At 31.7% G+C, this 26,877-nt stretch overlaps 1 protein-coding gene across 6 annotated transcripts in view; it reads right to left on the bottom strand.

Moving 5' to 3' along the window:
- LOC138935648 (insulin receptor) overlaps nucleotides 1-26,877 on the bottom strand; it is a 90,677-nt gene that overhangs the window by 52,089 nt on the left and 11,711 nt on the right. For all 6 annotated transcript variants that reach the window (XM_070300384.1, XM_070300382.1, XM_070300383.1 and 3 more), the window contains one exon: nucleotides 22,065-22,203. The gene's annotated coding sequence lies outside the window, so the exon portion shown is untranslated. The remainder of the gene's footprint in view (nucleotides 1-22,064; nucleotides 22,204-26,877) is intronic.

Here is a 26,877-nt window from a genome sequence, read left to right as displayed (position 1 = left end):
ACCACCCCCTTCCCCCCGCCTGACCGTCATCATAACAATGCACGTAAACGCACAAAATTTGAGAGTCAGATTAAATTAGATTGGAAGTCAGATTATGATTTTTGATCCTCTTGTCCTCGCATAAAAATCAAATGTATGTTTAACATATGGCATTCATATTATAATTTTTTATTAAGAATCAATTAATTAATTATAATTGTTTATTATCGAGGATAATACGTCATTGTAAAATCTTTTTAAGAAAAGTGTTTTATAATTTCGGATATATATAAATAAATACAATAATAAAATAAATATATACACATATGTATATTATATTAATATAATAAATTTGCTTGCATTTATATGAAAGTACAGATATAGCTTAGAATTTTTTACTAGCTTTAATAGAAATTTTCAATGTGACAGAAATATTATTCTCGATAAGATTTATGTCTTTATTTTTTCTCTCTGTTTCAACGCACACACATGCGTTGCGTATACACGTGTACACGCTTTTGCAATATCAAATTCTATTAATGCACATATGGGCACCACACTATTATCATCGGTTCGGTGTGTAAATAACGCCAGATTCACGTAAAATCGTGACAACAACTTTCATAGATACATTAATATGTAATTGCAGGAAAAAGTCCACGCACGAACGACCGCTTTATGCATACTTGCTTGATTCTAGCAAGTTTTTGCAGCCTCAAGCTCACTTTGTACCACAATGTTGCTATATGTCAGATTTAATGCGCGTACTATTTCTTGTAAGCGCAACTAAATTATAGCTCATAATATTTTCACGCTAAATATTATCTTGACAATGTTAGAGACTCAACAATTTATGGCGAAACACCGTATTCTTATATTTCAAATCAGATTTCTCGTTCCTGTTCATTCGATCTCGAGAAGAAGCTTCAGGTATCCAGTTGCACAGATAACGTTTCACGTGAAACATTGTGCGGAAAAAAAAAAAAGGGAAATGGATGAAAACATCCTAATTTACATTTTTCATTCACCTCTCTCTCTCTTTTTCGTAAAAAATGCATACCTATATAATTCAATTTCAAGATAATATTTTTATGAAATTTTCGTATGATATTCCTTTTTCGTAAAAATTTCTGAATGAGACGATATATTCTGAGTATTTATTTAATACTAAAATTGAAGAACTCGAATGAACGAATAATTAAATTTCTAAAGATAACATTTTTTTTTTTTTTTTTTTTTTTTTAGGTCAACCGTAATTCCGAATGTGCCTTAATCAAATGTATTTCTCAAGGCGCTTTAAATTAAAGATAATCATTATAAATAATTGATTTCAAATATTTTCATTAACGAATAATTAATTGGCTTTAAATTCGATAAAGGCTAATTATTTTATTATGTCTTATACTTCTTATCTGCATCCTAGATATATATAGGGTGTAACAGAACGCCCGTATCAGCAAATTTTTTTTTTTTTTTGAGGAAACAACGCGTTTTCGTGAAAAATGTTTCATGCAAAAATTGTAGAGGGCGTATTATATAATAATATTAGTATAACCTTGAATAGCACCGTCAAGGTCATATAAAAATCACTTTGAATTTTTTTAAACCTTTATTTCTCACTGCATATTCTCGTAGCTTACCCAGAGAGCTTTCCAAAATACTATAATTAAATATTTTTTCATTAAATACTTTTTGAGTTATTTTATATTTTAAAATCTGACATATTTTGATATAAAAAATAAAATATTTCGTAAAATATTTAGTTTTCGATAATCTTACCGTAATACTTTTATGTACAGTATAACGAGACAAATCAATTATTATAAAAAAATAATCGTTTAAAAAAAAATGATTTACGATGTATCTTTTTAAATAATTATTTGTTTTTTTTTGTTCTAATTTTATTTGTAATTTTTGATATTTTGTAGACAAAATTGGTGTATAAGAAAATCGAAAAATGTAACGCTCTAGTCTCCGATTTATTGATTACAATGCGTATTTATTTAAACGGTTATATAAAAATAATTTTATATAATTCTTTATGTACACACGTATTATATACGTAAAGAATATTGTAATGCGTCTCTACAAATTTTGCATGAAATATTTTTCACGAAAATGCGCTGTGTTTCCTCAAATAAATACTGCTGATACAAGAGCTCTGTTACACCCTGTATATACATATATATATATAAAATTTTATCATCATTTACGCATTACGAAAAGATAGCAAATGTAACGTACGTTAATGTGTCACATTCAGATTAAACAGCGGCCGAATAAAATGGCCGATTCTTTAAATACAGCGCTGAAAGAGCGACAAGGAAATTATCTGCCAATTGCAGGGCGGTCCCCGTACATCCAATCGACGTTTTTACATCGTAGTGATATGCGTGTTTGTACGTTATGAAAGATATTTCCAAGAATTAAAACAGTCGGCACGATCCCGTGCATCCATTCATAACTTGGCGCGATAATGATAACGAGGTGATAAGCCGCCAAGCTCGTGCCTCGGTTCTCGATTTGATTCGTTATATCGTCGTTAAAAAGTTGAATGACTACAGCAGGTGCGATTCCGCCAGATATAAAAATTTTAAAGAGCAAGTAAAGAAGCTGATATCTGTTTTGATATAAAGAGGCGAGTATCATGCGAACAATATACAGGGTGTTACAGATCGCCCGTATCAGCTGTCTTTTTTGAGGAAACAATGCGTTTTCGTGAAAAATGTTTCATGCAAAAATTGTAGAGGGCGTATTATATAATAATATTAGTATAACCTTGAATAGCACCGTCAAGGTCATATAAAAATCACTTTAAATTTTTTTAAATGGAACCCTTTATTTTTCATTACACATTCTTATAGGTTACCTCGAGAGCTTTTCGAAACATTATAATAAAGTATATTTTAATCTGACATATTTTCATATAGAAATTAAAATATCTCGTAAAATATTTAGTTTTCGATAATCTTACCGTAATACTTTTATGTACAGAATATAATGAGACAAATCAATTAGTATGAGAAAAATAATTGTTTTTTAAGAAAAAGTATGTAATTATTTACATTTTTTTTTCCACTTATTGATTTGTCTCATTATTCTATACATAAAAGTATTACGGTAAGATTATCGAAAACTAAATATTTTACGAGATATTTTATTTTTTATATCAAAATATATCAGATTAAGATATAAAATAACTCGAAAAGTACTTAATGAGAAAATATTTTATTATAGCCTTTTGAAAAGCTCTCAAGATCGGCTACAAGAATATGCGATAAAGAAATATAGTATTCTATTTAAAAAATTAAATGTGACCTTCGTATAACTCTTCAAGATCAAACCAATGGTATTATCTTATGGCCCCCTCGAAACTATACAACTTTTGTTGCAAACATTTTTTTGTCCGATATGTATTTTCCCGAGAAGAACAGGACTTTTCCAACACACTGGATATATAATCTCGCATTAGATCGAATATAGCAAGCGAGCGTATGTGTGTGTGTGTGTATTAATGTTAATAAATTATCGAGTCTACATCATCTCTTTGCACAGTGAAAGGCACACTGTAGATTCTATGGATCTTCAACGCGTTGCGAATTGGAAATGTTTGAGAAATACCTATTTCAAACTTATACGCTAAGATGTATTTCTTCCGTTACGTCAACCTTTTGGCGCCATATGTACAAGTGCTTTTCATCATCCGTACATATTATATATACACACATTACACATATTTTCATTCAGCATAATAATATTATGTGTCAACATGCATCTGTGCCCATTTAAGTGCCATTTTAGCGGTACTCGTAACGCGATGTATTTTCTTCGATTTTGCAAGTACATTTACATTAATTAACAAGATACCTAAATAGAAGAAAATTGTAAATTGCAAAACTTGTTTCCTAATCGTTTGAGAAATTTTTATTTTTCGAAAGCAAATTTATTCGTATCAAGTGTCATAGATAGTTGAGGTAAATTCGTAACAAGTAACGCGATCATCATCATTTTGAGATATATCTTGCAGGATGGAATCCCGAGCGATTTGTATTCTGAACCGCATTAAGCACCCTTCTGGTTACTTTATAAATATATCACTTTCGATTACTTGTCTACCTCTCTTTTTGCACTTAATTTGAAATATTAGACTAAGAAAAACGAGATGACAGATAGAAACACTTGAGATGCCCATGAATAACTTTCCGATTAATAAGAACATCTGTTATTTATCGTTATCCTCAACAAGGCTGAGAAATTTGTGTACTTGCATATTGAAAATTGTTTAAAACTTTGCTAATTGAAATATGTTAAAGATATAAAAAAAAATCATCATCATCTCAAAAGGAAGATGATCTATGAGAGAGAGATGCGTGTTATCTTTTATAAAAATACATATTTATCAAAGTTTGTAATAATAATTCAATGTAAAAAGAGAGTAATAATCTTTATTTATTATTTTTTTTAAATATAGAATCGTAGGATCGTTGAAAAATAAGTTGTCATATGATTGCGATCTAATCAGGAACATCGAATTTTCATTGAAGATAAAACATGAAGGATAATCTAAGATAATCCCTATGTAGACGTATAATCCTGTTATCACCTAGGAAAAACAGCGTAGTCATCTGAGAAGCTTCCCTTAAATTTTACATTGTTGTTCCATCTTAGTACTGTACACAAGTTATTTACATGGGAAAAAATGGGCTTCTTTAAAGTTTTTACGATTCAAATGGCAGATATATTGTTGCCAAATAAGCAGAGCACATTTAAACTTATTCTACTTATAAAACATGTTCTTTTTACGAATCTATCCCTTTGAAAACGAAATAATGTGTTTTCATGTAAACTGGAAGATTGTCATAGTCGATAGCGTTTCGCATCGTCAAGTCACAAAATTGTCGAAATTTTATCGATTATAGTTTACAAGGTTTTGTATCAGAGCATTTGAACACTGTTTCTAGATTAATTTTAAACGCTCAGCAGGAATTCGCCATCAAAAAATTTCTATCAGATCAGATTTTCAGAGATAAACAGGATCGGAACCCCCGAAAAAGGCTTTTATTAAATTTTTTATCATCTTTGAAAATTTGTAGCAGACGAACCCGATGCGCAAGAGTCTTTAAACAGGGCTCGAATGAAAGCTTGAACATTATATTTTAATATAAAAATATCGAACCTTTTACCTGCAATCAGACGATCGTTCTATTTGACATAGTACGATTACATCTAAAAACAAAGCGCGCCTAAAGTTCGATTGTACCTGCGATAAAATATTCGATAGTTTTTTTATATTAAAGTTCAAGCTTTTATTTAAGCCCTGTCTAAAGCCTCTTGCATATCTTGGGTTCGTCCGCTATGAAATTTCAAAAATGATAAAAAAAGCGAGGGATTTTTTTGGGGGATTTCAGCCCCATTTTTCTCAAAAATCTGACCCGATAGGCTATTTTGCCTTGCGGATTTAAATTCAGCGTCCCAAAATACGTTAAAAAAAAGAAAGTTTCCATTTCTGGTACTAAAAAAAAGTGTGAAATTTGTAAACTGGTTGTTATTGACAACGGCAGATCGCGTGCACGTTAACACATTTTGAATATTTAAAATTGTATTAAATGTTTAAAACGCATTTCACGCGGTCTCAAACGCGTGTATCGATAAAAAAAAAGAAAAAAAAAATTGGGAATGTATAAAACACGCGATAGCCTAGTTTCGCGATCAATTGGGTCACCGGCATTTTTAACAGCTATGGAATTTTTTGTGAGTAAAAATATATTCCAGTCATCGTTTATTGGATATCGCATTAATTTGTCGAATTATTAATGTGCGAATTATCGGAGCGTATCACGAGAACTATGTATGTCAAACTTTTCTCGTCAAATCGGCTTTCCCACAGTTTTCCATTGATTACATCAAAATGTAGCCTGATGTAGAGGTGTACGTAATAGCCGATTTCCATTTCAGTTACGTATTACGATACTCAACTGTACGTGAATGCCGGCAATTCACGTGCGATCAAACATTCTTTGATGCCATCGGTAAATACGGCAAACGATCAACACATGCTGGATGCACAAGAAACAGGTATAATTATCTCAAGTTCAGTTAGATAAATAGATGTTTCGCAACTGTAATATCTTATTTGAAATTGCAGACGAGTAATTTGCAAGTCTCATTTATCTCGTCATAAAATCTCTCTCGAATATAAAGAAACAAGTTCAAAGGAGTAAATTGTAAAAATAGCGATAAACTAACAAATACGTATGTCAAATGATAATAACCCCTATCGAGCTAGCCCCCCCACCTTGCAAAAATAAAAAAACAAATAGCGTACAATTATGAGCTATTTATGAGCTTTCATATCCCGCAAATTAAAAATTTTGAGCTCGTTGCACTACACAGGAATTTAATATTTATGGTGGGGGGGGCTGAGTCGATATCGGGTCAGATTTTTGAGAAAAATGGGGCTGAAATCCCCCAAAAAATCCCTCGCTTTTTTTATCATTTTTGAAATTTCATAGCGGACGAACCCAAGATATGCAAGAGGCTTTAGACAGGGTTTAAATAAAAGCTTGAACTTTAATATAAATATACTATCGAATATTTTATCGCAGGTACAATCGAACTTTAGGCGCGCTTTGTTTTTAGATGTAATCGTACTATGTCAAATAGAACGATCGTCTGATTGCAGGTAAAAGATTCGATATTTTTATATTAAAATATAATGTTCAAGCTTTCATTCGAGCCCTGTTTAAAGACTCTTGCGCATCGGGTTCGTCTGCTACAAATTTTCAAAGATGATAAAAAATTTAATAAAAGCCTTTTTCGGGGGTTTCGATCCTGTTTATCTCGAAAATCTGATCTGATAGAAATTTTTTGATGGCGAATTCCTGCTGAGCGTTTAAAATTAATCTAGAAACAGTGTTCAAATGCTCTGATACAAAACCTTGTAAACTATAATCGATAAAATTTCGACAATTTTGTGACTTGACGATGCGAAACGCTATCGACTATGACAATCTTCCAGTTTACATGAAAACACATTATTTCGTTTTCAAAGGGATAGATTCGTAAAAAGAACATGTTTTATAAGTAGAATAAGTTTAAATGTGCTCTGCTTATCTGGCAACAATATATCTGCCATTTGAATCGTAAAAACTTTAAAGAAGCCCATTTTCTCCCATGTAAATAACTTGTGTACAGTACTAAGATAATTGTACGCTATTTGTTTTTTTATTTTTGCAAGGTGGGGGGGCTAGCTCGATAGGGGTATGATAATAAATTCTCCAATAATGTAATATATCCTAATATCCTCTAAATAAATCCTAAATAATCCCTTAGTAAAATATCCAGACATATTAATAAACGAAGCCAATTATAAAATATTTTTATGATAATGCAATAATTAAATTCCCAAAAATATACATTTTTTTTTTTTCCTGATTTGGGCGTTAAGGAAATTTTTCCGAAGTTGCAAAATAAATTGTCGTAAAAAATTTCGCGTCTTCTAAAATTTCTATTTATATTTTATATATTAATATTGTACAATATATCGAAGAAAGAATAAAATAATATTAGAATAAAAGAAATTCGCGCGAAAAAACTCATCCAATATATAGCGGAAAAGAAACAATTTGGGTATAGTTAATTAATTTCGTTGTGCTTCTCGTGAATGTCGAAGCTCGGCAGGCAGACCAATACAGTCAACAATTTGATTTTAATATTTCAATAAATCACGTTTCGTCGCAAAACATTGCGGCGGTATTCCTGCGGTGTTTTATTCGAGGTATTATCGGCCGCATTTTATCGATAAAAATAATTAATTGTTCCGCATACAAGGGAGATGAAATCGAAATGATCAAACGCGAGCGGGCTGAAAATGTTACAAAAAAAAAAAAAAAAAAAAGGGTAACGGCGGTTAGCAATGCAATTTGTTGCAAATAATTCAAATGCAACGATCGCAAATTATAACCTCATAAAATTTTATATTTCGGTGGTAATTATAGGATGCATTCGCCGGCAGTTTATGAATTATGAAATCTCAATCCGCGGTATTTAAAGCGGCGTTAAATTCATCAGTTTATCAAAGCTCTCTCTCTCTCTCTCTCTCTCTCGCGTTATCTAGTGAAATTATGAATATTAATTATTTTTCATGCAAACATCTCAATTTGTTTGGAGAATATTAATTTTCACGCGACGTTGTATATAATTAAAATATCCATCCGTATTATCGATATATGAAGGGAACACGATAGTGTATTTGATTTAAATATATTTATATTTATATGGATATCGTACGACTGGTGTAACTAAAATATTTTCTATATTCAAATATTTTTCATCTACGGCAAAGTGTTACACGAAAATGTCTGCGTAATTTATACAAGAGTTCTTCAAGATAAATATTGCTCCTATCTCTCCATTCAAAATGGTTTTTTTTTTTTTTTTTTGGTGAACGCCTCGATATTTCGTGAACTCGCACAGTAATGACGCATACATATACTCCGATATGCAGATTTATTGCTACACAGCGGATTTATCGAATTGTAAATGTACCGTTATCATTTATTCCCAACAGAAAGGAAATGATAAAACATTGCGTTTGTATTATTACAAATCTTGCCAGAAATTTCTCCGTAAAACTCTGTCACAGACGAAAAATGCTTAAAATTAAAAAAGAATGAAAGAATTTTTCAATCTGCAACTGATTTATTTTCATCCTCGAAAGAAGTAGAATACGCTAATTACGGAAGGTCTATACAAGCGTACCTTTTATTATGTAATAACGATTTTCAATTTTATTTCTACCACTCGAAAGTAAAAGGAGATAACAATTCTGACGTCATCGGCGTGTATTTGACAATTGTCCGAGGTTAAAAACTAATCGCGCGTAGGAAGAGCTATAAGAATAACATAAATGTTTCACATTTAGAAATAACTTTATACAGGAGAAAAGAAGATTTATTATAAATATCTGAATAGCTTAAATAAATTTATCTAAATCATTCTTTGAAAACGTAAATTCTTTTTCATATCTTTTTTTTTTAATATTAAAATAGAAGAGAATTTATTTTGTCGAAAACGTACTAAACGTTATTTTAAAAATCCCATAAAATGCTGTATCTTCTGAAGAATAGAGTTTATATTTATCTCTCTCTCTGTATTTATATATATATATATATATATATATATATATATATATATATATATATATATATATATTTGTTTATATTATAATACAATTTCGTCTCAAGAATCTTAACGCGGAAGAGAGCGTGATCGCGAGATCTTTATCCAAGATTAAAAATTTTTATATCAGCTTTTACATTCGTCCCCGATATTTAAGCTAGTATCAAAGGTAACGCGTACCAAGAGCGCTCGGGATCACAAGAGTATCGATAGTAGCAAGATATTTTAAAGCATATCGCTTTACTCACCAATCAAAGTGGCTTATGTTTCCAAGTAGATGCTTCTATCAATGACCGATAAATATAATTGATGCGTGAGAGAGAGAGAGAGAGAGAGAAAAAGAATAGAGAATAACAAGGTTCTATTTACCATGATAACAGTAGTTCCGAAATGCGTGGCAACACCGATGATACTCGATACACATAAATACATATATATACACACATATATCCTTGCGCGATTTCACGCGTTTCCGGCGCGCGGTGATAACGCGGATATTTACGAAGGCGCGCGTTTTCGATCCATGGACATCGATTCGATATTCGGGCGGCTTTCCATTGTTATTGTCGGCCGACCGACCGATATCGACGGGGCAAGGCAAAGGCGCCTTCGAAAGAACGTCAACAGCTGACTCAGAAAGAGAGAGAGAGAGAGAGAGACATAGATAGATCTCGTCGCTAGAACTAACGATAAAATGCCATGAGTGGCGGCGTGTGTTAAAGCGGACCATAATTAGATAGGTGTGACGTAAGAAGTTCGGCCTGATAAAGGGAGGCCGAAATTGCTTTCGATCGTCATTTTCTCTCTTTTCCTGTCTCTGTTCTACGTGTAAGCAGCGAGCAGAGAGGCGAACGTTGCGCGTCACCCGTTACGCCGATACCATAGACAGTTGGAAAATTCGTGTTTTCTTGTTAAAAAATATGCCGGTTAAAATTTTTGTGTTAAATATTTATTCATATATTGATTACACTCATGTATTGATTTGACATAATGCTCTTGTGTCAATTGAATTAAAACGTTAAATTATTAAAACAACTGAACAAAAAAAGTGTAAAAATAACACAATTTGCAGATATTTTTAATTTTACGTAATAAATATATTCCGTACACCATTAGTGACAGGATTTATCTGTTAAAATTTACAGAAAAACATGTTGATCTTTTTCTACAATAAGAATGAGAGAGACCGTCAGCAAGATTTTTTTCAAATTAATTTTATCGTTAAAAATATGTTGATTTTACACAAAACTTATCTATTAAATTTAACAAAAATTTTTCAACTGTGTACACGCATTTTAGCAATGCATTGTAACTTACACGTTTGTTCGAAAATTATCCGTGTCGTACACACAATCGTTTTTATGCTCCTCGGCGAGAGGTAAAAATATACCACGTATATTACGTCACACCGCGCCAATTAATCCGCGAATGCGAGTTGTCGCGTTCAAGCGGAAAATGATTTTCCTCTCGCGCGGTTGTTCTACGAAATATTGCATTATCTTGCAATATATAATCTCTCACGCATTTCTCTCCGTTCATCTCGCGGAAGTACATAAAAATTTAATACCTAACTAATATATAGCGATCTCGCGAAACGCTGCCATTATTTCATCCTTCCTATTCTTCTTATATATCCTATCTATTTTAAAAGCTACCATTTTCCTTGACACCTTCCATTAATTTTTTAATTAAATGTTTCTTTTCTGATATTTTCTTTTTATATTAAAATAACTACAGATTGTGCCACGTCAATGAATAGAGAAAATTAAAGCACATAAATTTTGCAAATCTTTATGTTGAGAGAATTTGCAGAATTTTATCAGAAAAAGATAATCTAAAATAATCCTTCTCACACGAAAGAAGTTTATAAGCGTGAAAAAATTATGATTATAAAAACACTTGCATATACAGGGTGTCCCATTTTAATCTCCTCAGGCAAATATCTCGAAAACCAAGCCCGGAAGAGAAAAATGTCTCAGACAAAAGTTGTTTGGTTTCGACGGGGCCATAAGATGGTGACAATGATTTGACCTTGGAAAATCATTTGAAGGTCGTGTGAAGGTCGACTTTAAAATCTTAAATGGAAACCCCAATTTTTTATTTAGTATTCTTGTAGCTGACATCGAGAGCTTTCCAAAACACTATAATAAAGTATTTTTTCATTAAGTACTTTTTGGGTTATTTTATATCTTAATCTGACATATTTTGATATAAAAAATTAAATATCTCGTAAAATATTTAGTTTTTGATAATCTTACCGTAATACTTCTATGTACAGAATAATGAGACAAATCAATTAGTATAACAAAAAATTCTTTTTAAGAAAATTATTTACAATGTATTTTTTAAAACGTTTTTTTTTTTTTGGCACTAATTAATTTGTTTCATTATTCTGTACATAAAAGTAAGATTATCGAAAACTGAATATTTTACGAAATATTTTATTTTTTATATCAAAATATGTCAGACTAAAATATAAAATAACTCAAAAAGTACTTAATAAAAAAATACTTTATTACAGTGTTTTGGAAAGTTCTCGATGTCAGCTACAAGAATACTAAATAAAAAATGGGGGTTTCTATTTAAGATTTTAAAGTCAACCTTCACACGACCTTCAAATGATTTTCCAAGGTCAAACCAATGGTACCATCTTATGGCCCCCTCGAAACCAAACAACTTTTGTCTGAAACATTTTTCTCTTCCGGGCTTGGTTTTTGAGATATTTGCCTGAGGAGATTAAAATGGGACATCCTGTATACATCTGTAAAATAAATTAAATTCATGTGTATAAATTTGATTAGTTTTTTTTTTCAAAACTTGTAAAGTAATATAGATCTTCTTGTTGTGTGGTTTTTTTCATCATGAAAAAAGGATTAAGAGAATATTTCAAACATTTTTCTGTGATGCAATTTCTTAAAATAAGTTTTCTTACTGTACGTGTTTCCCAATGCTTTTCATTCGTACGAAGGAAAAACACAAAGTCATTTAAGTTTCAAGTGTTGGATTTACAAATGTATTAAAAATAAAACTGAATAGCTTCCGTTTAAGATAAATTTTTTAACTTGCATAATATTTTTATTTTTTATCACTAAAGATTAAAGTAAAGTATTGCATATTTAATACTTTGTTAAGACATTGAATATATAAACAGAGAAATAGATATCAATATTTATAATATATTTTAAACACATAATTCACAACATGGGTTATTCATGGATTGTTTACTGCTTGCAGTATAAAAATTATCAGAGAGAGAATTTTTTTTTTAATTCCCTGAAGATTCCAGATTTGTTTTTTTTTTTTTTTTTTCCGGGGAGTAGATACTGTAATTGTACATTAATATAAATTTAATAAAATCAATCGCTTCAAATTCATTCCTTCTTTCATCGTTCAGGTGTAGAATGTTAATTTCGATTTAAAACGCACGTGCAAACATTATTATTTCATTTTATTGTAGAATTCGTGGAGCGCGGGAAAGCATATAACGATATGTCGTTTGGACGTTACCGCAAATGTAATTTTTCCTAATGTATATACGAGCCCATTTATGAGAAAATCAATTGATATTTGGCGTTAATATCGATAATGGTAATATTTGAATAATCGTTGAGCGGGAATGCAAATCGATTATTCGACTAATAAAGCACCGCGCTGCTGGCGATTAACGTTATTACGACAAGGTAATTCGAGCGCATAAGTAGGTTGTCTCGCCGACAATGTCGGTGTCGCGTTTGGTGCGATAACGCGAGTTTATTGCAGCACGCGCGCCCAAAGTCTCGAGTTGCGAATAATAAGACAGACATACCCGGCGACATACTGTATGTTATAATGTAGAATGTGATCGAATTCAAATTAGCGAACGACCCCGTTTCACGGAAAATTAAGGGGTCTTCCTAGTTTGACACTTTGAAAATAAGGCGATTATTCTTGGGATTTTTTTTTAAAGAAAAATATAAAACATATTAATTTTTTAAACTTTGCACGTTTATTAAATAACATTTCAAGTATATTCTCAATTTTTTTCAAACAAAAATATTTGTTCCTTTCGAAATTATAGTAGTTCAACCAGGATTTAAAAAAAAAAAAAAAAAAAAATGGCGAATATGATTCCAACCGTTATAGTCATCTGAAATAAAAAAAACCAAAAAGATTCTTAATCTGTATGAGTGTGGCTATCATATCAACTAGAATAAAAAAATATATTTAAAAAAATGGCAGCATCTAAAAAGAAAAAAATCGATTAGTTTTGTAAATCGCAAAATTTGAATTTTGCATATATCGATTTAATTCCAATTCACACGATAACCACACTCGTATAGATTAAGAATCTTTTTGGTTTTTTTATTTCAGTTGGACTACTATATAATTCCGAGACAAATATTTTTATTTGAAAAAAATTCAGGATATACTTGAAATGACTATTTAATAAACGTGCAAAGTTTAGAATTAATATGTTTTATATTTTTCTTTGGAAAAAAAAAATCCCAAAAATCACCTTATTTTCAAAGTGTCAAACTAGGAAGACCCCTTTAATCGGCGCGAATCAAGCTTTCTTCGCGCTAGAATTCGACAAAGGAAAAGAGCGTCGCTTTTTTCCACGTCTTTACTTAAAAATAGATAATGAGAGGAAAAAAAAATGTGAAAAAAAAGTTACAAAATAACTTCGTAAATAAAGCCCACGCATATTTTTTAGGACAAGTATCTCGCTTCTGAACGAATCTGCGAATTCGTATTTACGATTCCACGTCACACGGAGTATCTCTCAAAGTGCAGAAAACTTATTCAATTTAAATTCATTTTTATCGGCCATTCTTGCCTACAAGGGGATGTTTCAACCAACTGCTACATAAAGAGCGAGCGTATAATTTTTTAAACGAATGTAAAATATTTATTTCAGCTTTCTCGTATGTAGACTTTTCATATTTGACGTTTAAACTTTTTCTTTATGCGAATGAGAGGAAAAGAGTTACCGGATCGTCAAGAGTTAAAATGTATTTTCTGTCAGCTCTTGTAGTAATTTAGAAGCCTGGTTATTTTGTTCTTTTTTAAGCACGCGTATATACGTCACTCGTAAAACGAGCTTATAATTAATATTAGTAATGTTTTAAATACCCTACATTTAATAAATGGTAAAAATGACAGATATTATATTATTTGTTGGCAATTTTAATCTCTATTATTTTACATACCTCTCGCATTAAAGCTCAAAACAAAAAGTTTAAAAAAATGATCGTAAACAAGACGCTAGAATAATATTGTCAACGATAAGGTTCAAATTTTTAAAAAATTTATTTTCCAAATCTGCAATAATCAACTAAATAACGATTCAAATCTTAGAACTGATATTGTAAAAATGTGACAACGCAATATCCATTTTAGAATAAAACTGATATCGTATTGCGATAAATTTTTCATTTGTCTTTCATCTTACACAAAAACCAATTGATTCGTCACTTCTCATGTCCGCGCGCGCGCGCGCTTTTAAAGTAATCGTTAAAATACGAATCATCCACATTTGACAATATCAGATTAATCTTGAAAGGTGACGTCGTCTCGTCGCTTTATATTTAGAGACAGATTTATGAGAGGAAGATTCGCGAGCGTGCGATCATTCGTCTCAATCGGCACACTATTTTAAGAGTCATGAAAACACCAAACACCATAGAATGAAACTTGGCGCGAAATCAGTATAATTTTAGAAAAAAATCCCCTCCTTGACATTGTCCAATTGATTTCTGCTGTAATTTAAATTCATCGAAAATCAGCTTGGACTTTTCAATATCAAATCTTTCGCTGTAAATCATCTACGCGAGAGAATATAATTATAAAGAAAGACAAAAAAATATTTCACGTCACTTTTTCGATCAAATAACTATCCCTTTACAGACTGATTTTTTAGATCAATTATTCTCTTATTACTTTTTCCATTTTGGAAAAAGTACGTTTCAGAGCGAAAATATAACGAATCAAAGACGAGTGAAAAACGGGATTTATAAGCTGTTCTCTCTGAACAATGAAAATAAAGCTGCGAATTATTACACGAGAATTATTATGGTATCGAGAATTACTACGGTAATATTGAAGTAGAGTTGGCGAATGTCGCTAAAATTGTGCCGAGACTTGAAGATGATGCCCGCTGATCGAAATATGTTGAAAACAAATTCGGCGATAATAACTTTGCCCATGTAAACAAGAAACATGATGCAAGATTACAATGACATTACATGTAACAAAATGTTTCGCGCACCGTAGTTTTTTTTTATTTTCTCCTTTCTCTTTTTCGATTTATCTAAAAAAATTTACCTTTATTATAAATTGCGTAAAATTTCAACCAGATAATATTTTCATTCAGTTTATTCGAGATTAATTCGAAATTAATCTTCCAGAGGTCACATAACACGTGGCAGTGAACAGCCATTGTTGTACGAGGTAATTTTCCTTTCCCAAAAATGAGAATTATTATCCTTTCGTATATATTGTAATTATTTTAATTACCTAACACTTTATTGCATAAAATTTAAATATTTAAATGCTATCAATTCCACGTGTCTAAAGTTTACTATCTGAAATTGACAGATACATAATAATCAGCAAATAGTTACTTTAATTTGTACCTATGTACGATATATATTATATTCGCAAACTTTAATAGAATATAAATAGGGGAGGTACAGATATCATTTACCGCGAGAGATTATTGATTCACAATATATATTAATTGTAAGATAATTGATAATTGATCAATAATTGCACAAAATATTTGCATTAATATGTAGCTATATAATATGTTAATATTTTTGGTAAAAGTATTTTTTATAAAACAATAATAATACGTAACGTTGATGAATAGTTTATTAAGAAATAATATTTATGTAACTTTACATAAGTAAGGATATATTTATGTATAGATTACCTAAAGTAATATTTTTTAAAAATAGGAAAAAAATTTAGCCGACAATTAACGAACAAATAAACGAATATTATTTTAATATTAAACTCTAATTTATCCAAAAACTAATTTGCCTCATCACGAGATGCGCGACATTTCAAAGTAAACTTTTGGAAAATACTAAATAGTATTATAAAATAATTCGAAAGATAAACCTATTTTCGGTCGAAGCGATTAACGGATGGTTTACTCCCAGTTCCAACTTAATCAAATCCTCGATATATTGGATGTAGCGGAGTTGTGCGGTTTCTGGTGCAGTACCTTTGTATCGATGAATTTGTCGTCATGGCAACCTTATGACAACTAAAGCTGAAACGTACCGATACAATTAGCTGAAATTCCTACAAATTTCAAGGGCTCCTTCAAAATTTCCAATTATTCCAAAGCAGAACAATTTCCTAAATTTGTTGGCGAACACTCCTATTCTCTTGTCATTATTTTCTTGAAAAGGAAAAAAAAAGGACGTCTTTCTTTAACTTTAAAAGGGTCGATTTAGCAAATTTTCCAGCGTGAAAAGAAAATCGTCGAAATGGCAGCTTCTGACTAAAGACCTAACCGTCAGGATTTAGTTAGTTGCTACCGCAGAAACGACAAAAGAAACAGGCTATTGCGTTTGAATTGCGCACGATATTGTAGACACAGATACAGTCCGAAGCACAGCAGGACCGTAAATTATTCGTGATAATGGAACGAAATGCGGCGTAAGGGCGCGCCGACACCAGACCAAAGGAAACTAAGCCGTGCGATTAAAATGGTTTCAAGAGAGAATGTCCTGTAAAATGCGTAAATTTATTACTGCACAAAGTGTTCGAAATATCTGCTGACGCTCTTGCTCTCTCTCTCTTTATTATATTTTCAATTTTCCGCTGAATCGCGCTATGATATGAAATTGAACGCATTGAATTATAAGCGAGATACAATTTTTCTAACGTTCAAGTACCATTCTTGAAAAAGAATTTAAAAAAAAAAAAAATCTTATCCCATTTCTTGAATATCTAAATATTATAGTTTAAACAGTCAAGTATTTAAAATTCAAAGATTTTTTTTACACGGACTTTTTTCTATCATTATTATCAATATATTTATTTTCGCCAACTGTTTTTTTTATCAATTTGATTTTATCGTATATTTTTATATTTCGACAGAGGATGTTTTACTGGTATTAAAATAAACACATCTCACTTAATTAATTTCGATATGCGGAATTTTTCGTATATTCCTCGTCGTCTCTCGCGCTAGCTTTCCAGCGCTAGCGAATCTTTTTGAAATAACCACGCCATTACGAATCATGGTTTGTTTATGCTCGTTCATGTATAATTTGTGCGCGTTCGCTCGCATATATCGTAGCCATTAGACTGATCTATAATATTCGCGAGTGTTTCATGCGATTACGCCCGGTTTAAATGTGGTGGCCATATTTTCTTATACGTCTGATTAAATGAAACTGAAAAAACGACAGGCAATTTTTAAATAAACTCCAAAACTGACATATTTTTATTATAAAAATTATTTTTTTTTCGGTTATAAATATCGTTAAAATAAATTCTCACGAGAAAAATAGATTACGCATGTGTTAATAATAGCGACATTCGGTTGGAAATGGATATTGAGATAATTTTTATTCGTTTATCATGAAAAGAAGAATAGAATAAATTCAAAATATGTCAGAGCTAAAAAAAAAATATATATACTGGGTGGCCCATTTTAATCCATCCAGTCGAATATCTCAAAAACCAAGCCCGGAAGAGAAAAATGTCTCAGATAAAAGTTGTTTGGTTTCGAGGGGGCCATTGGATGGTACCATTGGTTTGACCTCGAAGAGTCATTTGAAGGTCACGTGAAGGTCAACTTTAAAATCTTAAACGGAAACCCCCATTTTTTATTTAGTATTCTTGTAGCTGACATCGAGAGCTTTCCAAAACACTGTAATAAAGTATTTTTTCATTAAGTACTTTTTGAGTTATTTTATATTTTAATCTGACATATTTTGATATAAAAAATAAAATATTCAATTTTCGATAATCTTACTTTTATGTACAGAATAATGAGACAAGCTCGCACAATTTCTTCCTTATCGCGCCATTTCTTGACCTTCACGATCTTTACAATTCTTTAGATTTATATGACAAGTGTGTAAAAAAGTTCCTTGTAAAAAGAAACTTCTTATTATTATTGCTTGCTTATGATTTACGGCGACTATAAATCGATCATATTTTCTCGATTGTCTAACGAAATACACACGCACACATAATAGAATATGCCTCATTCTTTCTTCTTATTTCGATTGCGCAACCTTCGACAATGTCGCACGCGCGTACCTTAATTTGTCACCCGTGACATTCATTTCTCGCATTGCCGACTTTGCTTATTCCTCGTCACGTATTTTTCTACGAATGGCGAACACTTTACGCGCGCACAAACAACGATAAGAGTTTACTTCTAGCGAGATTGTATTTTAGGCGATGCTGAATACAAATCACCGTATCGTCCAAGTTCCTTCGTTATTTCTTTATTTAGGAACCTCCCATTGAGATTCTCGTTCTAGTTTCAATTTCGACATTTTTTACACAATCCAGATGGATCAATAAAAAAAGAGCTTGCGCAGCAATATATAACATAAACAAGTCTTTTTTCATAATACGTCGGTATATTAGTGCCAAGAAAAAATTTCCGACGTGCTGCAAACATATGTTAAAAAGAAATATAAATTAAGAAATCAAAATAATAAAATAAACTTGTAAAATTTTAACAATAAAATCTAATTGCAAATAATAATTGTCATCGTATGTATGTATGTATGTATGTATGTATGTATGTATGTATATTTGGTTGAACAATTATCATATATAAACTTAATCGGGTTTGATTTATATGACTTCATGATCAATATTCATTTATTGCGCGTAACGCATTTGCAAGGCATAATCGGTGAAATCGTTGACAAATTGGAGCGCGAAACCGACAAATAGAATATATACGATTAAACCGCAATCAGCGAATTTCTTCATAATTTGCTTACGTAGAAGCCGCCAGTTAGTCACGGTACAGTCCTCGCTTTGTCACTAATGTTATTTTCGTATACGCATGACGCAACGGTTTGACACAATATCGCAATGAAGATTTAAACATGGGAATTACTTTTTGACCTTGTCTGGGAGAAACACGAAGAGCGATGAATTATGTGCAAGAACGTAATGGAATTTTGAGCTGTAATGGTAAATATGATCTCCGCAAGCCAATTATTTACACTCATGAGAACGTACATTTAAACACGCGCGCGAAAACAACAATGAAAATAAATATTAAATATTATTAAGTATCAATAATATTAAATATTATTAAGTATTAATACCATTAAATATTATTTAAGTAGATATTTTAAATTTTTGGGCGAATCTCTATGAAAATGTTTTTTTTTTTTTTTTTTTTTTTTTTTTTTTTTTTTTTTTTTTTTCTCGTAACGAGAGGCCGATTTCTATTGAAGGAGAGGGGGAAGGCACACACCCCACGGTATTTTCCAATCGGAGAGATTCCACGGTAAATAACGAGTTTTTTTTTTTGTGCAAATAATAAATAACGCCTTGCTGAATGAAAGTGTTTTCTGTTTCGCGATTACCGTTAAACGCGTTAATGTGTTTTTCTTCGGCGAATAAGAATAACTTGACTGTCGTTTGCGCGCGTGCTCTACGGAGGAACGTTCCATGGACAGAAGGTCGAAATCGCAGAGAAATTGAGAAATAATGAGAAGATTACAGTAATTTGGCGTAAACATCTCCGTCTAATGCGGAGACAAACAGGTAAACCTCAATGTCAATGATATAATCCACTTTCTACTTTATAAAGTATACTCTGCGTGTCAAGATGATCATTACATGGCCCTTTCGAGGGGAGACCGAATTATATGCTATCTATTTTTCAGTTTTTTTTTTTTTGTCCACCTGAGTCTTCATCAATCCCTGTATTTCGCCCTGTACGCCGATTTCCGTTTATGATGATATTATACCAGTCGTATATCAATAAATTTAAAGTGCTCATCTTGGGCTATTTGACAGATTGTCGAACCATAATGATAATTTTCTTATTCGATCGATTCTTCAGAAAAATCAACGCAATATCGATAATTTTAAGGATGTTTTGGCTGTACAATAGTAGCAAAAAACTATCAAAATTAAAAAGAAAATATTTCTTATATTTGTACTGTTTGAAAAATCAAATAAATAAATCGGGATTATAAAAAGGAATTAAGGTATCACGAAATAATATGGTTCTTAACTTTGTAAAAGAAAATAGTTGTAATTAATTATTTTTCCTAATTTATGACAAAAACTTTTGATCGTGAATATCCCCTGAAATCAACTGGGGGGGGGGGGGGGAAATGTAAAGAGAGAGAGAGAGAGAGAGAGACAGATATTTTTCTACAATTTTTAGTAAATAACTTTTAAATGTAAATGGATCTAAATCAAGTTTGGCACAAATATTTATTAGAGTTTTCATAATATGTGTATGTGAACATTTTTATTTCGTTGGCAGTTTTTTTCTTATCATATTTGTCAACAAATACTATAGCACGCGGTTTTCCATAAGAATCGATATTAACATTAAACTTAAATAATTTCCAAACCGTTAAGAGAATTATTCTCAGGTTTTGCATAGATATTTCAGAAGAAATAGTAGAGCCGTCTACAAGATCTTCATGCCTTTGTCAATGTTTTGACATACGACACGTACAATCCTTTTAAGCTGGAGAGAAAATTTAAACTTTTTACAAAATAATCCCTGGAACTCTCTCTACAAACATGTAACAAGACTGCATTCTTCAGATATTATCTCGTCGTGCTTTACTTCAAAAACTTTTGAAACTCGCTATAATCGAGATACCGCAAATCATCCGCGGACGATCAGTTGGCGGCCATAATGGCAATAGAATTTTTCGAGAGGCCTGAAGAGATTTTCTTTCGCGACGGCTTCGACAAGTTTCTTATTTGATAGTCGATTAATAGTTTCGATCAACTATTCGTGCCAAACCTCGTAATCGATCTTGTATCTCGAGAAAACCAAAGTATTTCAAAAATGTCGAATATTTAAGTGATTAAAAGTCATCAAACTACAAGCCAGAAATTAATAATAATAGCATGTTTTAAAATAAAAAATATGAGATCACCAACATGTATATTTTGTGTGAAATCAAAGGAGAATTTTTTTTTTTTTTTTTTTCCAAAGATATGATACATAAAATGCGATGTTTTTTTTACGCGCAGGCGTTCGCAAAGTAAATTGTTTGCTTTTAAAATAGAGCGCGAGAATAGCACGGATGGCATGTTTGCATACAAAACGTGATCCTCCGGCATTCGCAAATCGGTAATCGAATATTAGCTCCTCGCCGTCTCCTCTCCAATTATTCTGCCTGGATATTCTTATTAAAGACGTGTCATACGTGCGATGCGCGATCAAAGAAATTGCGAATGAAGTCTCGTACAGTTACGAATGAAGTCTTCGCACACTTGACACATCTAGAACTCTAAAGTGCGTATCGACTACGTCACTACGTCACGAAGTATTGAACGAAATGTCCCATGATGTGTCCAATAAACTCGACGTAGCAATAAAGATTTCATTCGACGTTAACATTCAACATTAATCATCCTAATTAAATGATTAATTTTTAGCCGAGTAAAAAACAACGATACGTTAATTTACCCCGAAAATTTAAAAATTACATTGACATTTGAGACAATCGTGCCTTTTCTTTTTTAATATTTACCGAGAGTCTTATTCTGTGCGATATGAAAATAGTTTCGAAAGTATTCTGTATTAATTCTCTCTTCTCTCTGCTTCCCTTTCCTCTCTTTAATAAGTCAAGAGATAATCAAGACGCGCGTCTTCAAAAGGGCTCATTGAGTTTACGAGAAGGTTTACAATCGTAAAAGAGCGGGTGTAAATGTTCGTGGATACTTACGCGGGGGTCGTAGATACGATGTCTTTCCTCTGGCTAAAAGTGGAATTGGCCGATGTCGATGGCGTATCGATAATATAATCAACACTAGAGCACCGCCACTGCCTTGTCCCACATTACATGCCATAGCCCCGATAGATCACTACGCAAACAAAACAAGGAAAAATACAGGCATGTTTTCAAGGCAATCCATTACCGGCATTATTACGTAACGTATAATATTCTTCAAATTTATAATTTGTTTTTTGTAATCTTTTCGCTCGTACTTCTCTCCTTTCCCGAAATCCTTAAATTCTTTTCATCTATTGTAAGATATCTATTTCATCTATCGTAAAACTTGAAATTTTATATATTGTAGTAATTCTCTAATGTAACATATAGTATTCTTCGATATAATAATTCGTTTCTAATCTTTCCCAGTCATATTTTTCTTTTCCAAAATCTTTAACTTCTTCTTTTCGTCTATTATAAAATAAATAAAACTTTTAAATTTTTATATGTGTAATAATTCTTAGGATTATTTTTTTCATATAAATTACATATCTCTGTTATTTTTTTTTTTTTGCATTAATTTTATTAGGAACTGCTCTTTTTAATTAAGGATCATCTAATAATGTACAAAATATGAGAATAAAGAAACAAAGATACTTGCAGAGAAAATCCACAAAAATAAATATACATTTCTTTGGATAAAGACTTAACGATACTGTGCGTAACATTTAGTTAATTAGATTACAAAGAGTCAGGGATTAAAAAGTATGATTAAACTAATTTCAAAATTCTCTAATTATCGTTAAAAGGATAATTAGCGGCGTCCAAGGCACAACACGTCCGTAAGTATTATGGTCTCTTTTTATTATTAGCTTGTTACGCGCATTTTGCTATTAGCTTTTGACGTTTGTCGCGTGACTACTACTTCCGTAAATTGAAAAGAGAAAATTTTTTTAAACGTTCGATTTGTATCGTATGATGTTACGATTCAATATTAAAAAGCGCATGCAAAAAGAGCGACTCAAATGTGCGTGCGAAGACCGCGTTGTTTTTCAATCCTTCCTTTCGCTAAGGCAATTATGAATGAAAGATGATACGTCGACATTGAACGACGCCTGTGACGTATACGCGTGAGAAAATCTCTTTTGACAGCAAACTGTCAAACGAGTTTATTTCAGAATCGGTATTTTGATAAATTCTTTATTGGTTTTGCCAGATGTTGATCGTGTACGAAATTGAAATTTTTCAATTCCCTCTCGCAGCGTTCTAGAATTATCTCGTGTACTCAATCGGAATCATTTGCGAAAGCGATACATGTATACGAGAAATGCAAACAAATAAACGTGACAAAATCGTACGACGACAGATTAATAGCTAGATAAATTGATTCACTATTCGATATCTTGATATTTGTTTTGTTACGTGAGATATAATCGAGTATAGAAGCTATTTTGTAGAATCATTCTGTTCTCAAGTCTCTCGCGTTGTTGATAGAAAGTAGGTCAAGCTATATCAGACGTATTTAAAGAACTGTCAAAGATCTTATCTTCTTATTTGTGATACAACGTCGTTTAAGTTTTCAAGCTAAATCGATCGGGTGGTCCTATGTTTCGCATTCTAAATTTGAAATTTCGTCAACATACCTCACAGAAAATCCTGTTAGCATGTAATTTCTTGTAAATCAAAAAAAAAAAAAAAATATATATATATATATATATATATATCTCGCGATAAGAGATTCTCTTATGCATATTGTCAATTAATAGTTCAAGATCGATGTACAAAATTAAAACGATCAAAAAATGAAATTAAGAAATATAAATTCTTTGGAAAACTTGAGTTAAATGTGTTAGTATATTATACACATACATGTTTTTTAAACATTCATTCAAAGTGACATTTATTGGAAACGTGTGAATGAAATACGCCATTTCCCGTTGTTACTCTTTCAATCCTCAATCGTTTAGCATGATTAAAACTAATTGAGAATGATCGATAGCGTCTGGAATATGTATATTTAAATTAAATATTGCGTTGAAATACACTTACAAATATACATAAATACAAGTTATTACATATATATATCGATATGTAAATTTTACGATGCGAATACGCGGTTTTCACGCGAGTAGATCTTGCATTTTGGAGCAAATTGCTGTTTAAACGAATTTTATGCAAATTCCATATAAATCGGATTGAATTTTATGTAATATTTTAAATGGTATTACGTAACTTATGCAATTCCAACGTAATCATATATAATGAAAATAAATATTATCGTAATTGAAATAATTTTTTATATAGCGATCTAATATTCTTTCCCTTTAGCATCCAGAAGAATCGAATTCTGAAAGACAAAGAAAAGATTACAAATGTTCGAATAGTGTGTTGTCTTCGTCGTGTAACATGTAGCTGCCCGTCGTTTTTGTATAATTTTGTTGACGAACTTTAAAATATCACATAAAATTCAATACGGTTTATATGGGATTCGCTTTGTAATTAAAAATTTCTTCAGTAATAATTAAATTCCTGATAGATAAGGAAATAGATGAGAAAATTCCCGATACGGATAATTCGATATATCCACGAGTTTATTTTAAATAAAAAATACATATTTCACGATTAATCGAGTAATTGAGCCGAGGTAATCGATCGATCGTAATAAAATCAAGATAAATAATTAAAATGCTCGTAATTTTTTTTTTTTTCTTCGGTATGTAGGTACGATGTTTAATTCACGATTTACTCTGCCAATCTATCATACGGGAGAGAATGACGGTTTCGTACCGCGAAATTTGCGCGAACGGAACAACGGATCGTGCTTCCCCATAAAAGTTAAATCGATAAATTACGATGACGACGACGACGACGACGACAAGGAACGAACGGCTAAGAGAACGACCACGCGAACCGTTTACTTCGTTCTATCTCCGAACAGGTTGTCGTCGTACGACGCATACACTTTCGCAATGGAATCCCAGTTATTTCAAAGGCACGCATACGCGCGCAAGTATAGCCTGGTTCCCATTGCCAGAGATCGGCGTGCGTGCGTATGGTACCTACTGGAAAGAAGTCGATGATCTCTCTCTTTCTCTCTCTCTCTCTCTTTTTTCTAGATAGATATATTCTCAAAAGGAGAATTATATTAGCATAAGAAAAAATGAATGTTTGAAAATAAAATTAGATATTCACAAAATGCATCGAAATTGTAAAACATATTCTTAAGTTTTATATATACTACCTACGTTAAATTAAGATGGGATCGTAAAAATAATTTTTTATTCTAAAAAAAAAAAAAAAAGTGAAAGACATCACTAAACATCTAATCAATAATAATTTAAGAAAGTAATAGCTGTCGGGAAAGAAAATTCAAATTTATTTTACTATCAATAACAATCTGTTGGAATGAATTTAATAAATACGTATCTCTCGGCTAGTTTCTCCTTGAAAAAAAAAAAAATGTCTACAAGAATTGAAATAGAATATATTGAAAAAATACGTCCCAAAATTCTTTCCATTTTCTCGTATCACTAATACATACATGATATGACTACGCAGATATGAATTCTAATATCTCATGTGCGTGATGTGGACAAGCCTCAAGTGTTGAAAGATTTATACGTTGCACACGGATGTAAATATCCATGGTCGTCAGGATTCAGTTTGCGACGAGAGATGCTTCCGCGACATCATGACATTTGCTTCGGGCAAACTGAAACTTTGGGCAAAATTTGCTCCGTTCCCTAAGTACCATTGCTTAGTGCAAATAGATAGCAGTATCACTCGGCGCGCTCGAGTGTTCACGAGCTGTGGCAACGAGGATATTTTCTACCAACATATAAGCATCTTGGAAAATTCATCCAGCCGTGTATAATAATATTGTTACGGAATTTCCGCTCCCATGTATATATATACATTCTGTCTTTGCAACAGAAAACGTGTTTCCACGTCAGTTCTCCCGAGTGCACTTATTTTAAAAAATTCATCCGTTTGTGAGATATTATACTCGCCAAGTCAATTCGTCGAAATGGAAGCCGCTAGAAAAATAGTCGTGAAGTTTTTCGCAACTATGTTACTTTATATGGAAATATCAGTTGCATACATGATGAAATCTATGAAAAAACTCGTTTAATTTAAGAAACTTTTTATATCGTTGAAAAAAGGGATCGAAGCTGTTTTTCAATATGATTTATCTCTCCGTATATACCATACATAATTATTAAATTAATGTACCGTACTATTTATGCATTATATCAATTATATTTTCATAATAATTTCGAGAGATGGAAATTTATATTCGTGTCACAGATGTCGTGGATACAATTAATCCGCACGCACGATTTTCATTATTACGTATCGCCATAATTCTCTAATTTATTATTGTAATAAATACATGTTTGCGATGCATGCAATAATGTTTTCGACAATATACTCCATCATGATTATATTGGGTGATTGCATAAGTTCGTGCCCGATTTAAATATAACCTTCAATAGATTATATTTTAGAGATAACACTTTTATTAATCAATTATATATTCCTCCATTCTTTTCTACAATGGTTTTCCAACGATCTATAAGCTTGTCGATTCCATTTTTGAAGAAAGAACTTGGTTTTTCTTGAAAAAAAGTTTGTAAGGTGGTTTTCGACAGCTTCCTCGGAATTGAGATTCTTGCCATTTAAACTATTCTGCAAAGATCGGAACAGATAAGAATCTGAAGGCGCAATATCTGGAGAATATGGCGGGTGCTGCAGAATTTCCCATTGTAACTCCTGCAGTTTTCGCAGCGTCTGTTGAGCGACGTGTGGCCTAGCATTGTCGTGG

This window comes from Polyergus mexicanus, unplaced genomic scaffold (genome assembly GCF_030449975.1).
Source record: "Polyergus mexicanus isolate NDT 795.1 unplaced genomic scaffold, iyPolMexi1.0 SCAF_8, whole genome shotgun sequence".
In the NCBI taxonomy this organism is placed as follows: Eukaryota; Metazoa; Arthropoda; class Insecta; order Hymenoptera; family Formicidae; genus Polyergus; species Polyergus mexicanus.
Note: the sequence above shows the minus strand (reverse complement) of the source record. Positions and strands in the feature narration are given on the sequence as shown.